Raw genomic sequence first — 11,401 nt, 5'->3', positions numbered from 1 at the left:
ATATTCTTGGAAATAATCATGCACAATATATTTACACAGAAGCTTGTGCATGAAGCGTTAGTGTACATGTTACAGAATCTCCTAGTATCCCCAGACCCTCTTCTCCTGAGCCTGCAAACATAAGGCAAGGCATGACATATTGTCAGAAAGAGGGATGAAGCTATTGACTGGAAATGGTTTGACTATCTATAAAAACAACATGCAGTTTGCCTTAGAAGACAGCATAACAACTTACTCACCACACAGAAAATGTAAAAACAGTACTTACACTTTGGGAGAAGCAGACTCCAGTGCCCTTCTTGTAATTCTTCTGGCCAGATATTATCTTTCAGTTCTAGCCCTGAGAATCAGAGGCTGATTGAGAGATGTGTTAAACAAGGGCATCTCCTCACCATTTTTGCTCCTCTGTTGGACTCGTGTTCTTAATGTTATGAACTATCCTCAGGACCTCTGGACCAGTTGTTTTCCAGCAGTATGCATAGTAGCCTTCTTTGTAGCAACTTTTCTGCTTCCGGGTATCCAAAGGCTGGCTAGTTGCCCAGAGAGGCTGTGGAGTCTCCATCTTTGGAGAAATTCAAAACCTGACTGGACAATAAGCCACCTGCTTTGGTTGACCTTGCTTTCAGCTGGGGAGTTGGACGAGGAGCTCTCTGGAAGTCCCTTCCAAACTCAGCAATTTTGTGATTCTGTGATTCTATTAGCACCAACCAGCCAGTGAGTGTATCTTGCTTACCATTTTCTCTGCTAATAATTGATGAAAAGGTAGAAGGACTAAGTTCTGCCAATAAAGTATATTCTATAGATAGTCTTCTCATCCGTAGCTGCACTGATGGATAGCATACAGCCTTTCCATCCAAGTGTCTCTGGGGTCCCCTGCCCTTCCCACATGATTCATCAATATTTCAAATATTCCATTCTACTCATGTTTAGCATTTTCATCCAGTCATTGACAAGCTTCTCTTCATATAAAATGCTTCCAGTCTTCATTCACTGGTCCACCAAGTCTTGCACTGATCTTCTTTCATTCAGTTAAAATTAATTTGTGGGACACTAATCTTGTTTGTTGGTCTCAGGAGTAATTTTTAAGTAGCCTCTACTCTAAGCCCTTCTGCTAATTTTATTATTTGATGTTGCGTGCTTACCGGATTGTACTATGATCCTTTAAAATGTCACAAGTTAAACAGGGCCACCACTGAATGATGAAACTCCAGGAAGTCTGAATATCGGGAAAATATTGTTTGTATTCAATATGTGCAATATTCCTAAAATTAACAACCAAGCCCATGTGATAAAAAGCGAAATAGGAGATGAAACAGTAGTTTTTCAGCTAGGATAAGAAACAGATTTTAGTGATTTGTAGTTATCTGGGATCTACTGATGCTTATCTTTCTACCTAAATGTTTTAAATGTAGATGTCATTATTCATTTCATAGCTGTCTAATTGCAGTTTTTATACTGTCTAGTCCTCCTGGTGACTGTTATTTGATATTATTTTAGAACACAAGTGCATGTCACTCTACTGTCTGTTCTTAAACAGGAGCTGTATGCCAGTCTGAATACGGCTGTACTCCTGTGGTGGGTGAATAAATCCTATTTACCTATATCTCCAGGGATTTGTGATACTTAATTACTATTTGAAAAGTTCTCTGAGATCACTGATGATTGAAAAAAATAAAAAGCCCTTCAGACTTTGCAAGAATCATAATACAGTATTCCTAATAATATCTTCAATTTAAAAGTACTCTAGTACATTTCCTCTGAATGGAGCTGTGAAAGAAAAACAAAGTAGTTATCATTATGTTTTTATTACATCCAAATCCACCTCCATCAATTCAACTGTCATAAATAAGTATATCAGGCCAACTCTAAACAAATACTAACACTCCAGAATCATCCTCTTCTACACATAGCATTCAGTCATCTTCAAAGCACAAATTCAGTTCTCCTTAATATGGAAATAGAAACATAGATATAATACACATATATAATAGAAACATACAGAAATTTTTATCATTTTTCATTTTGCATGATGAAACATCTCAATGCAGCTGTGATTCCAAAGAGGAAACCCTAAATTACTTCATGTGAAATGCAAAGAAATCCAGGATTAGATTTTGGCTCTAAAACTTTGCCATTAGTCTAACCCTAGATCTCATGGGCCACAGAAATGGTTATGAATGATTTACAAGATTTCTACGAGGCTGCTGGAGAAAAAGTGGAAGGAAAGTGCAAAATCAAATTACCTTTCCACTCCTGAAGAAAAATTATGCTTCCTGGGTTTTACCAGAACGAGGTCATCAAAAGAAAATAATGCTCTGTGTCCCTGGAATTCCCTACATGGAAAGAAGCTGAGACACTGTGCTGTCATTTTGGCAATACTGGCATTTTAACAGCTACAGATGCCCCCACATTGTGGGAATCCTGAGCTGTTTTGTAAAAGAACTTTCCAACCTTTCTTCAGCCCATCTAGTCTTCAGCTGCTATTTCTGAAAAGCACACAATTTTGCTTTGTGCCCTTCCAGCTTCACCAGCAGCAACAGATTTGCTTTATGTCTCCCCAGAATCATAAATGGTTCTCAACTCTTTATTAAAAATTCAGTTTTGCTCTCATGAGTTACAATACTCTAGTTTACTCTAAATAATTATGATTTTTTTTAATGTTTCACATCAGCAGAAACAGAATGCAAGCATTTGTTAGCTCATATGTCATTCATTCCTATTAATAGCACAGTTATTTCCTCATTAGAGAACACTTGCTACATATCTCCAAAAATTTAGAGACAGAAATCTTTATATTAAGATACTTTTCCCTAAAAATATTCTAAAATAACTGAGATTCTTTCCCCTCAATGAAAGTTGACTTCAATCAATAGCAGCTAAAAACAGGATATTTCTTTTTCAAAACCACTTCCCCTACCTAGTTCTTCTAACTATACAGGATTATATATAAACTATATAGGACTATATATATAAATTCAGTAACAAATTCACAGATCAGTAACAAAGAGGTGAATTTATTACCTGATCTGTCACCCTACTTTCTCCTGCACTGCTCCTTTATCAGAAGTATTAAGTAATCTTTTTTTCTCACATACACCCCACGGTGTTGGTGATTTGATTGCCACCCTCGGTAATTTCTTACACTGTCCAATCATTCTAGCTGTTAAAGACTTTTTCTTAATGTCTACCTTAAGCTTTTTCTTCCTTAGCTTCAGGCCATCGCTTCTTGTCATACCATCTTCTGAGACAGTGTAATTCCCTTCATTCATTTTTATTGTTACCTTGATGGTATTTATAGACTGTGATCATGCTCCCCCTGAGTCTTCTCTTTTCTAGATTATAAAATGTAGTTATTTCCCCTATGCTTATGCTTGGACTGGATTATTCCTTTTGAATCTCACTGCATTTTCTTTTTTCCTTGCTGCACCTTCGCACTCTTCAGGATCGAAGGTGCCTGCAGTTTTTTTAAATGGCGTGCCTAGTCGCTCTTTCGACTCCTTCATGCCCTCACTGGGACATCATAATGACACACGGGCTTTTCATTTTGTTTAAAAAAAAAAAAAGATAGACATCTACTGGAGTTCATATTTAATTAACTAACGTCAGGCTGTGTTCTCACTTGCTGTTTTTCTGATCAGTTGTGCTAGGGAGCCGCGGGGCCGGGCCGGGCCGGGGTGGGGCCCGGGGGTCCCGTGTCCGGGCAGGGGCCGGGCCGTGGCGGGGCTGGAGCCGGCACCGCTGCGGCGTCGCGGGGCAGCGACTGACGGCCCCGGCGGGGCTGAGATGGGGCCGGGCTGGGCGGGGGGAGGGGGCCGGGGGGGACAGGGACAGGGACAGGCAGGGCTGGGGGGCCCGCAGGGCCCAGACGAGCTGTATTTTTCTTGCCCTAGAGGTAGTTTGTTTATAATTTTTGGCAGTGAATTTCATGCAACTTTTACTGTACTGCCATTGTCAGGTCATTTTGCAATTAGCTTTTGTGTCTCAGTGGTTTCCTGCCCAGCTGGTACTAGGTTTTAGAGAAGCTTTCCATTTTGTCAGGAACAAGCCAGTGAGCTTGGGGTGGGTGGATGGGGATCAGAAATGAAGTATTGAATTATGCTGAGGTGCAAACTTCAGTCTCTGGAAAAAAAAAAAATCTGTATTTGCAAAAAAATTAAAATAAATGTTCTAAACAGGAATAAGACATTAGATGAAAATGTATCATAGGATGGGAGCTTTAAAAAATCACTTTTTTCAAAAGCTCCAATTTTATCAAATTATCATCTTCTAAGGAAAAACAGCTTCATTGGGGAAAATGTATTTCTTCCAGTTAAGAGTAGAGAACTGGTAGCAAAAAAGATACAGCAAGTGTCCAGTAACTATAAAATAAGCCCTTCACAGTTATGGTTGCCTGGATCTGTCTCTCATCTCATTTCGAGAAAAAAATATTCCTATGAAGAAGCAAGCTAGCACTGGAAAGTTAGGAAGGAAGTTGAACAAGGAGTGGGAATGTTTCTGAGTATTGTGTTATCTTTGTGCTACAATAGATACAATCTGCAAAGATAATCATGATTTAAGTTACACTTTATTCTACAAAACTAAAATTCCTTTTACCACAAATAATCTGGTTCCCATTTCCAGTCCTGAGAGGTTCTTCATTTTACTAATTCTCTGTTAGACTTCTAATCCATGCCAGAGTATTTTTGTCCAGCTGATATTTATTAAAGGTATACATCATACAATATGCTATTCTATAATTGAAAAATAGTATCCATTTACTGAACTCCCTTTATCAGCTAAATCAGGATATTGAGGACAAGGGATTAGTTTTGTTCAGCAAAATCTCTCTTTAGTAAACTTGTCTATCTATTAGCTACCAAGAGTCATTTTCCAAAAGTGGTCACCTGCTGGGCATTAAGACAGTGAAAGTCCAGTGCACATAGGCCAGGATTAGCCATATAGTACCAGTGGCACATTCACAGGCCCTTCCCCACCACTTTTCCTTTGCACTTTTTTTTTTTTCTTTTTTTTTGCTTCTGCTACTGCCAGAGAGACATCAGACTGAGGAACAACCATCTGCAGTGAGGTACAGGGTGTGTGGAGAGGAAGGATAGTGAGCAGGGACCCTAAGGAACAGAGCAAGTTGTAAAGAGGAAGAAAAGAGAAAATCAGCAGAGAAGATAAACTAGATTGCAATCACTCTACTAGGAATGTTTGTCCATTTCATGTGACTCTTTGAACTGGTGGTCTTCTAAAGGTTAGAGCTGTATTCTGAGGTGTCAGGACTATATTTCTTGTACATTATCGATTAAATGCATTAACTGAAGCTAATGCTTTATAATAACTTTCTCAACTATATAATCAGTTGGTAGGGGGTTAAATATGCTGTTCCAGCTAACACAGAAATCACATGCCTTTGAGTGAATGGAATAGAAGATTAAGTTGATCTTTTTTTCTGTATATTTGTGCATGCGTGCCCTATCAAAGGTGGAATTGCTGGAGGAAGGAGAAATACAGAGGTCGGATGATCTAGTGCAGCTGCACAGCCCCCAGTCCAGAAGAGGATGATATTCAGCAGTGTGTTTGTATGTGTGTGTATGTTCTCTTCTATTTTCTTAACTTACTCAAATTGAATTGCACTGACCTTTCTCTATGCCTTTTCTGACTCTCCCCAGTATGTAATGTGTATATATACATATATATATTCATACTTTAATAAGTAAACTAGGAGAAAAGAACAGAATCACGATTTCTTACACAATTCTATTCCATGCCTGTCATTTCAGTAATACAAATACTGCATGCCACAGATTTTTTGACTGCAATATGAAACAAGACAGAGGAAACCAGATTTCCACACTGACATCCACTAATTAACTCACTAGGAGAAGTGTTAGCCAGACTCTGTTTGCCACTTGCATGGCACGCTGCTGGGAAAGCTGACAGCCAGCAGAAGAATCAAGATAAGGGGTCAAAACGCTGCTCCGTTACACAAGTGGAACCCTCAAAATAACTCCATTGACTTGGGAATCAAAGAGTAAATGCATTGCCACAGAACTCCAATATGCTGCAAGACACAATGTAATCACTGAGCAAAGTATCCCTCTTCAGTAGATATACTTAATGTTTCACTGAAAATGTTTAATGAAAAAGCTCACGTCTTCAACAAGCTAGGCCTGCTCCAGTGCCTATTTAGGTCTGTGACAACAGTCATCCTGGAAGGCAGATTGGGCTCTGTTTTCTGTCATGCTCTTGTGTTGAAGCTTTTCAAATGTTTCTCTCATTATTTCACTGACTCCAATCTGGTTATACAATAGTTCCTCTAGTATTACTATGAAAGCCAAAGCAGGAACAAAATTACTGTATAGTTGCTGCATAAAAGAATGTGGGGTGAAGGAAAAGCCACATGCCAGGATGCAGATCAGTTCCAGCAACATTGCTGTTAGCGTTGATCTCTCTTAAAGTTCTTTCATATGTTCATTCATTTTTGATATTGTTTCAGACATAAAGAAATACATTTGCAACTCATCTCTTCTGGTACATATATCTCTTATAGGGTATGGATGTATATGTTTGTGTTTACATGTTTTTTCTCCTATAATTTTACTTCTCATTCTCATTCTCTATTTCTCAGCCTAAGACTATCTATTGGCTTAAAATTGCAGCAAAAAGAGCCTCCTGTGTTATCTTACATTTCTAGTAGTTTTTCCCTTTTCATTATAGCCTGCTTTCTCTTCATTCTGGGGTTGATCTATAGTAATGCTTGCAACTCATTATTATGTGCAAACATCAGTGTCTATGTGGGAGAATGTTGTAACAAGGTTCAAGATATTGCTTTTAAAATAATTCCTATCAGAAAATGGAGGAAAGAGGAGGTATTAGCACCACACTTTGCATTTAAAACTCCTCCTCTGTCAATCAAGCAAAATCAACCAACATTATTTCTGTCGTATATGTCTATAATGTATAGTAAGAATTAACTGTAAGCAAAACATATTTTTTATAAAGGAATACCCAATGGGTTTAATTATGAGGAAAGATTGTGACACTTGTGGAATAAATATGCCACTTCATTCAAACCTTTTATGTACCCTTCATTCACTAGAGATTGCTGAGCTGACCTGTAGGCCTCACTGCAACTGAGGAGTCAGCAGTTTGATTCTTAATGTCATAATCATAGCAATTAGCAAACTTTCTGGATTTTGACACATTAGGCAGAGGCAGAAGAATCTGCAAAATATATCTAGTGAGAGGAAGAAAAGCAGGAAGAGAATTAAAGCAATCCTGCAGAGCTGATTTTACACATGCAGATGGATCAGTGTCTACAAGTGGCTCAGCTTCATGACCTACAGAGCGACGAATTGACTCTGGGTACTAAATCCTAAGTTTAATATGTTTTTTAAAGGTTAAAAAGAAAGAGTTTGTCTAAATGCTGAGTTATTTCATTTTCATCATAGAACCAAAATATAGATTTGGGGGCAACATAAAAATAACTTTCACTTGCTTCTTTGTGGGAAACCAAGAATTAGAGCAAACAGCCAGGGTCCATTGAGTGCTTTTCCTTTGGCTGTGGATTACAAATAAGGGGTTAACTACCTTGTTTCAGTCTCTTTGTTTTATCCTTTTGCCCACCTGAGGAGGTCAATTTATTTTTAGTTAGAGGAAAAGCCATCTGCGTGACTGAATGTAGCATTTGTAATAGGATAAAAAAGAATATCAGTTATTATCTGAGTGAGGTAACAACTCATAATGTGCTGTGGTATATCTCAAGTGAGATAAGCCAATCCTACTCCAGGTTGTTATTTTGACTAAATGAACCCTTACAGGAGCAAGTTTGCTTTATAAATGCATGTAAAAATGATAGAAGTATTTCAGTCTAAGATAAGTTTTAACAGAGATGGATATAAAAGTCCATATTCTCTATCCTATTCCATCTCTTTTCTCAGATCATGCAGACATATATGACTATATCTAAGCCATCTCCTACTTAATTCTCCTGCAGTCTATCTACTTCTTTATGTGAAAAGATGTTGGAAGGCAACAATGCTAATGCAATTTCTTACAGGCTAACAATCCTTTAGGGTCTATTATCAACTAGTACAGACCATTTCAGACCTAAAATTAAATTATGCAAAGTCTGGTACAAAGCAGGCTCAGGAATCAGGGATGGAAAATCAGTTCTTTCAGTCTGCCTTCTCTATCTCTTTCGAGATACAATGCAGATAAAGATTGAGAGACCCGAAACAAAGTGATATGTCGTTATCCAAAATTTCTTGTCAGTCCTCATACGCTTCAAAGCTTTGCTGCTCTCTTAGCTTCTGCGTCTCACTGGGGAAGGACTGAGTGTAATTTGATATCATTTAGGGTATATTTTGATTGTTTTTCTTCTATGTTGGAAAGTGGGGATAATGGAATGGCCTCCATGGCTAAAATGTTACCTTCTTTGAAGTTAATGGGACTGGATTTCATCACATGACTGTGATGAAAGTGGGAACATGTTATTCACTGTGTGCTAGTGCAGAAACACTCTCTCTTCTCCATTGTTAAGCTAGTTTGGTTTACACCAGTTGAGGATTCTACTTTCCATTTAAGAGAAGAGCAGAATTTAATTATCAGTGCTCATAACACATGCATTCATAAAATTATTTAAATAAGAGGTTGTGGTGAACAAATGTCTCAGCCCAATAAATATTCAAAAACATTTTGGAAGATTAGCTAATTATGTTAAAATATCATCTTCCCCTTTAGTCTAACCAAATGTGAATTTCATTCACTTAATGGTAGGATTTATTTCACTTATCTGTGTGATTAGTCTGGGCTTGTCATCCTTCTCTAACCTGAGAGAAATGAGCACTTCCAGAGAGAAGTTAATCCCATTTTGTATTAGAAATCTATTTCTAGCTATAATGACCTACCCCCTGAAAATACCTCCAATGACTAAAGGGGTCTAGACAACCACCTTAGGCTAGAAATGTAACTTTCAGATAACTGTAGTTAGGTGAGATATATCCTATTAAAGTGTTGGTGTCACAGATTATATTTTATACCTGTCTTTAAAGATAGGCTGCTTTGGCCCAGTGATAGCATTTTCTTTAGTTTAGCATTAATCAGTAAATACTTTATGATCACTCATGCTCATTCTCTTCTATGGTCATCCAATATTTCCTTCCTCCACAATGCATATCAATCTATACATGAAATAATTTGTGTTGATGATGTTCCAGTCTCATGCATTTTATATTGGACCAGCATATGATATTTGGAGGGCTGGATGAAATGGGCTACAAAGGTCACTTCCAACCTGTAATATTTTGTAATTCTGTTACTTTTCTGTGCTGCTTTAATCAAACACAAGCATTGCCTTCATGAACTAAGGAACAGTGAAGACCTTTTGACTTGTCATATAATTTTAGTTTTCAAGGAAGCTATTTTCATACCATTTTCCAGGGTAATAGCAAATAGTTATCCATTATTGGATATATATTATTATATCAAGCCAGCTACTTTCATGCAAACATCCATTTTGGAAGTGTAGCCCTTCACGAACAATAGCCATAGCTATGTGGCTATAGCAAATTTAAAAACATTTACAGCTCTCAATTCTTAAAATGTAACCTATAAAGTAAGGATTCTACTGAATAACATTTGTATCCTACAAGGAGGACGGGTGACATTTTTTGTTTTTAAAGGTGGACCTTAATTATCTTCTTGTACCTCCTTTTCTACAGGCATTATGGACAAAGGATAAGATATTTGCTTTCAGAAGTGTAAGCCCAGGCAAATTTAGACTCTTAATTTCCCTTTTAGTTCACTTTAGCATTTGTACAAGTCCAAAGTATAATACAAATCTATGGACTGTCCATTAAAGAAAACTAATTCATTTTTCCACTAAATCCTCCATGGTAACATACAGTAAATTCTAGCTGTTAAGAAAACCTAGAGACATCTTTTTCAAGTGTCAGTACATTTCTTTATGCAAGCAGTGTGTAGTGGTAGTTCAAGATACTTTGTTCTTACTGACAAATACAGAACAAGAACATTTTCTCTAGCCTTGTTTTTTACAGAATATACTCTTAAATGGGACTAACACTAACTGAGACACATTTACATTTATGTTGGAAGATTAAAGATGCAATTCATGCGCCAAAAGATCTTTTGCAATGATCTCAGACCATGTTTTCCAAAACCATCGCACAGAGATCATGATGCTATTCTTATGCCAGTCCCCCTGTCAAATCATTTGTGCTCTCACTATGAGATTAACGGCAAAAAGGAAGACAGCAGGATTCAGTACTTTCTTGTATATGACAGCCATGTCACAAACCTGCTTCTTAGCTATAAAATGTGAAATGTTTGTCATGTTACTGGCATGAATGCAGCAGTCAACACAATTCTGCAATGATGACACATGCTATGAATAATTTCTTTTTCTGCTATGTTACAGGCAATTGTCCCAGGCAATGCATGTTACATATTGCTTTCTGTGCCTGATCTACATAGTATTTAGAGTTGTTAGAGCAGCCAGTTAAAATCAAGCTATAGTGAGTCATGATCACAAGTCTGGAAATTCCCAGTTTAGTTTTTAGGGACATGGCTATGACATAAATGTGAGGAAGGACAGGATCAAGAATTGAGGGTTTGAAATTATTGGAATAAGATTTTGGAAAGAGAATTTTTAAAAATGTTTTGGAACCACAAAAATCACTGGTTAGATTGTTATGTTGCCCCTGCTGAGCCTATTGGCACAGTATGTGAGCCTGCCATGGTCATCAGCTGCAGAAACTGTCTCTGGCTAAAGCTGTTGAGACTGATGCTTTTGGCTCTGGAAGTCCCTGTTACCAGCCAAGATGGTGATCTGTCACTGTCACAGACAGCAAAATCTTGCCTGATATCCACGAATGCCATTAGAGATCTTTTGTGAGCTGTGGCAGGCACAGAAACATAGAAAACCTGCACTGGAAGGAACTTTAGTAGATCAGTCCCAATCCAACATCCTGTGCTGATAAAGGATCAAATAAATCTAGACCAACACAGGTGAAGATTGGTTTGACCTGTTCTTGGAAACATGTAATATTGTCTTCTAGTTACTTTTCGAATACCCTAGTTGGCAAAGTTCTGCATCCTCATCATGTTCCGTCTCAGTATCTAGTCATTACTAGGGAAGTTGATGCTCCAAAATACATGGATCAAATTCATCATGTCCTACATACATCACTAAAAATAAAACAGACTGTTCTAATATAATAGTCTTTTTTGATATCCCATTATCAATCGTAAGTATTTTTTGTGAGCATACTGGTCTCTTCCTTGTACTTCTTGGTTTTGACAAACAATTCCAGTCCTCCTTATAACAGGAGGAAAATTGTCATCAGGTCCCCATTCAGTTTTTTCATTTCTGGGCTAAATGCATTTACTTCAACCG

Source organism: Apteryx mantelli, chromosome 1 (genome assembly GCF_036417845.1).
Source record: "Apteryx mantelli isolate bAptMan1 chromosome 1, bAptMan1.hap1, whole genome shotgun sequence".
In the NCBI taxonomy this organism is placed as follows: domain Eukaryota; kingdom Metazoa; phylum Chordata; class Aves; order Apterygiformes; family Apterygidae; genus Apteryx; species Apteryx mantelli.
The sequence above is the reverse complement of the archived record's forward strand: the minus strand, read 5'-3'. Positions refer to the sequence as shown.